The sequence below is a fragment of the Aptenodytes patagonicus genome, chromosome 1 (genome assembly GCF_965638725.1).
Source record: "Aptenodytes patagonicus chromosome 1, bAptPat1.pri.cur, whole genome shotgun sequence".
NCBI classification, from domain to species: Eukaryota; Metazoa; Chordata; class Aves; order Sphenisciformes; family Spheniscidae; genus Aptenodytes; species Aptenodytes patagonicus.
This window is the reverse complement of record NC_134949.1, coordinates 183026626-183032625: the sequence shown is the minus strand read 5'-3', so window position 1 is coordinate 183032625 and position 6000 is coordinate 183026626.

The following is a 6000-nucleotide window of genomic DNA, read 5'->3' as shown; positions in this document are numbered from 1 at the left end:
GACTCATTGCATAAAGTAAAATTAAACCCCAGGCCCTTCTGTGTATATAACATCCAAGTTTACCTTTTAAATTGCCAAAACTTCTCCGCACCACAACCCTTGTACTTTATTTTGGTATCCTTTAGATAAGGGGTAAAATAGTTTTAACTGTTCAGATGGACTTAGTCCCCAGAAAACTTCCTGTTAGACTCAAAAGCAGATCCTGAAACCTTATTTTACAAGTCTTTCCACTTTTCTCTTTATATTGAGTTAGGATCTTTATTGAATACAACGTGCTTAAAAAGCTTAGACAGAAAGAGCCAGTGAAGTCTCAAAGAAGTCTCTGAAACTAAAATATGATTAAGTGCTTTGCTGAATTAAAGCAAAATACTAATCTTTATACCTTAACTAAGATTCTGGATCTGTGAATTTCAGTCCTATCAGTTTGAAATATCATTCCATTGTTCACATGAGTAAACCAAGGCAGGAGGTAAAATGATTCTGCACATCAGGCAAAAATCAGGTTGTTAACTGTAATTGATATCATTTGAATAACTAACTCCCTATTACATGGGAAAAATATGATAATTACACCACAAAATAGTGACATAAAGGGAGGCCAAACTGTTAAATTTTTCCATTATATCTTTACTACTATTTTTACAGATTTACTTATACTTGCAGGTTCCAAATGAATTTTGTAAGTGGTGGAATTTCTGATTTACTGAGGTGGTTGACAAAGTATGAATGTGATTTTTAAATATGGTACCTGTGTGACACTTTCTTCTTGTTCCTAAAGGTATGGTATTATTCTGAGCAACCTGAATTTATGCATAACTTATCTGCAATAAATAACAGTAACTAATTAAATTGGCTCGTCCCACTACAGTAATAGAAATGGTCTCAAAGAAGAGAGCTACTATAGTTTGATCACTCTACAGCCGGACCAGGCATATTTTATCTTTGTTTAAAATAGAATAACCAAAAACAAAATGAAAAATTGTGCAAAAATGAAGTCACTATGGTTTGTTTATTTATTTATTTATTTTATTTACAGAAAGAACTGTCTTCTATGTAAATACTCTGTGAGAATCTGTTATATTGATTTTGCATTTGGCTTCCACCCCCCTGTTATTTTGTTACTTTCAATCTTTTTGTACTGATACCACTATTAAAAATGCATCAGAGCTAGAAAAATATCATAAAATGACTGTGTTGCTGAACAGAATCATGAATAACTCCAATTTTGTGTCATCAGGCTAAAGTGAATAAAGGAAATTTAAGTTTGAATTCTTACAGTTGAAACAGTCAATTGAAAAAGAAAATCCTTCTTAAGATACAAGAGAGAGGAGGAAAATTATTAGATAGATATTGTATGATGGGATATTCTCTTTTAAACCCACTCTGTTATTACTCCTAAATGATAGCTGCAAGCAGCATTGAAAGGAAGTCCGTTTAGGTTGTTATGAAGATTGCAATGATGTGTAAAATAATCCCTTTTTTATGTAAGTTTAGTAGTGCAAAGTAAAAATACCTTAAGCCAATGGAGTGGAGATATTTCCTTCTGCAATATAGTAATTCAGAAAACCATAATTCAAATTAAATATTAGATTTTTATGTCTATCAAGGAACCATTAAATATCTTATTTAAAACACCTAAAGGCATTTTGAGTGACAGTCATCATTATTAATATCAGTGGATCCTTGTGTTCATTCACATTTACACTCCTTGTTAAATGAGGTGACAGAATGTTAATGAAGTGTATCCTAAACAATCTTGGTGAATGAGACATAAGTCAGTTTCAAAATGTATCACAATTAGAAAGCAAAAAAATTATATATACCTGTTGACTAGGATTTCAAATAATAATTCTGTGGTTAGAGTCTATTGACACATTTTAAAAGTTGATCTTCACAAATTAAAAGATACTGCACTATGTATTGGGTTGTTGGTCCAAAGCAAATTAACATCATTGTTGCAAGAGGGTTTAGAACATTTTCCCTAACCTGGTAGGGACAAGAATAAAGAGTTTTATTTCAGGATAGAGAGATATTATTAATATTGTCTTTTTATATGGGGGAGAGGAGTTGGGGCGGGAGAGAGAGAGAGAGAAGTGTTGTGTGATTCAGCCAGCCAAAAATAATGGTGGAAGAACGAGAGGCAAAAATAGTGGAACAGAAACCACCACTCTATCCAATATTCCATCAGAAAAAGGACCAACTAAGAGTAAAGAGCAACAAATAATCATGACCAACAAGAAAGCAGACTCCCTTCCCCAAAAAAACACAGCAAACAAAAACCCAAACAGTTGCAAAGGGTAATGAGGCAGCTTGGCATAAGACGAAGTCGTCTTATAAGCTATGCAAAGATAAAGTTATGCAAATATTACCTTCCTTGAGCAAGGTATATAACTATCTTCTCTGACTGTTACTACTCTAGCCTCACTTTTAGCCTCCTTGCCTTCAGGGTATGATTTTAGTATTCCTACCCTTTCACCCTGGTCCAGTTGGAAAGGAAAAAAACAGTGAGTCTCACCTAAGACAGAAGAAAAGAGAGAGGTTTGTTGGATGTTTTTCTTAAATTGCTGGACAATAAGAAAATGTTAAGAAAATAATGTTCAAGTTTCAGGATACACTAGTTACTCAAGGTTGGGAGGATGAGAGGGAACTTTCATCTGTGGGAGAGCTGAGGATATTACTTCTGGAGTTGTACATGTGCTTTCCAATACCTGTGATTTCTCTGTTCTCTAATTCCATAAATTATAGGGATAAAGTTGATGTTGCCATGTGACTTCAGTTTCAAGATTAAATGTGAAAAATATTAGGCAGGAAATTAGATGTGACTGCAAAGATTCAATTTACTAACTACTGAAATACCTAGCAAAGAAACCAATGCAAACTGTTGACTTACATTGTATTCTTTTTCTGCTTTAGGTGTACTGTATATTAAAGCACAAAACAGATCATTTTTTTCCTAAATAGAATATAAATTTTCCAGTATAAAAGTGAAATATTTATGCTCATTTAACAGAGGAAAATACATACTGGAAACAAACAAAATAACCATTAACATAACATATAATAGCATAATTGGGGAGGGGGGGATGAAACACAATAATTATTGGCAGTGCTTGAGATGTTTCTGAGGCACTGTTAAAGATATTAATTTAAATCTCTAAAAAATCACTAGTTCTATCAAGACCTATGGGCTATTCCGATGAACATATGGAGTGATATTCAGCATAGGCATTCTAATCTCATTGTTTTTTAGGCACAAATACCATATGGAAGGACCATATTGTGCTTAATCTCCTGAGTGTGATAGTAGGTAAAACCTTCACCCTATTACACAGTCTAATGTAACCAGACAGAGTAAAATCAAAACATATGCCAAGATTCTGCAAGTGTTTCAGAAATGCCTTTCTCTGAAGTTGCTGGTGATCTTGGAGAATATTCTCTTTTAATTAAAAAACAGATAAAAAAGAGGAACTATTTTCACAATTTATAGTAGCTGTTAAGCAATTTAGGGAACAATATGAGTGGCCCTTTTCACGCTATATTGGCTCGTTTTTTGTCTAATCAGATAATATACACCTCACAGCACAGGAGGCTATAAAGTTACAATATGCGTGATTTAATTCAATCACAAATTTCAGACACAGATGGAGTTTTTTAATAAATTGTCAGGTGTTTTGAATAACTTCTGATTAAAATGAGTTTATTCATAGCAGTATTTGTGTTACAGCCTGCTGTAATCTGTATTTATACAAAAGTAGCTACCAAAGATTTTGAGATTAAGAAATCAAAGCATTAACACAGAAATCATTAATATCACAAGCAAGCACAGAAATGATCACACAAACCTAAGTTCTGGACCATATGCACTCACTGGTCATCAGTCATTCATACACACATGTTGTTAGCTGTTTAAAATATCTGGTTTTATCTGTAATCTTAAAAAAAAAAATCACATGGGTAAGTTTATTTAGTAAATATCAAGTGTATTTATGTAAGTGGCCTGCACGCAGGCCTAGCCTGAATAATCCATCATGCATGTATAGTGTTGTTTGGTCAGGTACATGTGGTTTTTGGATGATATCTTTATTGGAAGGTTAACAACTTGGGGAGAAAATAAGAGAAGTAGTTCTGGTATTGTTCATGTCCAGTACAGCAAATTGTAAATGTCTTAATCTATTTCTTTCAGCTATCAAAGCCGTATTGATGACGTTCACAGCAGCATCACAGGTTATGAATTAAGAACACTTTTGTCGCCAACACACTGGCTCTTACCTCTGGCATACTCCTATGTTTGGACTATATAAATTAGACTATTAAAATGTCCTTTGGTCCTACACTGCCCTTGCATTAGGAAAATACCTTCCAGAGATGTTACAGTCCATGTTTATCCCTTGAACTTCTAGAATAGTCAGATAAGATACAATAAGGGCAAGAATCTGATCCTTAAAATAATCTCTTGGTATAGGAGATCTGAAAAAAAAAGCTGTAGGCCTACAAGGTAGCTTCTTATCAGGAGTAAGTGAAAGAAAAAGAGTTCACAGCCTTACAGAAAAGGGATAAAGTTAAGGAGGTGACAAAAATAGACAAAATGAGACTATTTTTTTGTCAAACTTTTCAATACTAATATGAACGTCAGTCTCCATACTGCTGTCCAGAAAAAAAAGCATATTCCAAATGTTTCATTTCTTTACACAACTTGTTAAAAAAGTTTGTACAATTATATTTTTGAGCTGGCATAGCTCTTTTTCTTCTTTTGCTGCTCAATCAACATAGAATTAAATTGACTTCTGTTTCTCCCTGAATAGGCTGACTTAGTATGAAAGTATCTGCTAATGTCTTCCCTGATCTGTTTGGCTTAGTTATCTCAGGAACTTCTAGTTTGAAGGGATTCATTTTCATTAGTATATTGTATGTCATATGCTGTATCTGCTATCCAAAGATTGATGGAATGATGAATATTGTAAAATTATCTGACTGCATATTTTTCTTTTATTTTTTCATAACTTTCTCTTTTTTTTCACTTTCCATCTGTAAATTCCCAGTTTGCCGAGTTGAGCATGTGCCAAAAATAGAGGATTTGTCTCTTGTTTAACTTCTCTTCCTGTCCTGTTTGCAAGATTTTACTATTCTGTTTCTACTTCTGGGCAGTCAGCCAGCTACTGCACTGCTTTGCTCTGGCTTGACAAGACCTACTAATTATGTGAAATATTCAACACTCCAAGTCCACAAACGGGAAAAAAAAAGTTTCAGTACCAAAGAGTGCTAAAGCACTATAGGGCAAGCTAGCTGGTCAATCATAAAGGAAAACATTTCATTTGAACTCATCTTGTGCAATTGAGAATTATAGAACATATGTCACTGCTTGTTGATTTTATTTTGGTCATACCAGCTGCTTTTGTAGTCTTTCCCCTATTCCAGTGTTAAAATATTCTTGATTTTCTCTTTCTTTTTCTATTCCCAAAGTTTCTGTACCATCCATTACTGTTTTAATTTTCTTGAGGAATTTGTTTCCTTTTTATGTTGTTTCTTCTTTCCTGATCTGTCTCTACCTACTGCAATAGATTTTTCACTATATACTTTATATTTCTCAAAAATGTGAAAAAACCACATTTTTTCTGGTGTGTGTGTGAGTGTCTTTATAGTGGGCATTGTGATCTATTTCCTTACAGTTAGCTAGAACTATCCGGAGGTAAATATATTAGACAAATATTGCATGAATTTTTGTTTTCACTACTGTTAACCCATCAAATATCTGGAGACTGTAGATACCTGTTTTTACATGTGTGTGCATGAGAGAGAGAGAGACAGTATGTATGTATGCAGATCTGTGTGAAGTATGCTTAGCAGTGAAACAACTGCAGCAAGTCCTAAAAAAATACTGAACAGGAAACTGAAGAAGAAATACTGAAGTTTGCTATTATATTGTGAAATTGGGAAATAATTACCACATAATTTCTCCTATGTGAACTCCAAGAAATGAGTTGCCTCCTTGAAGATTAAATT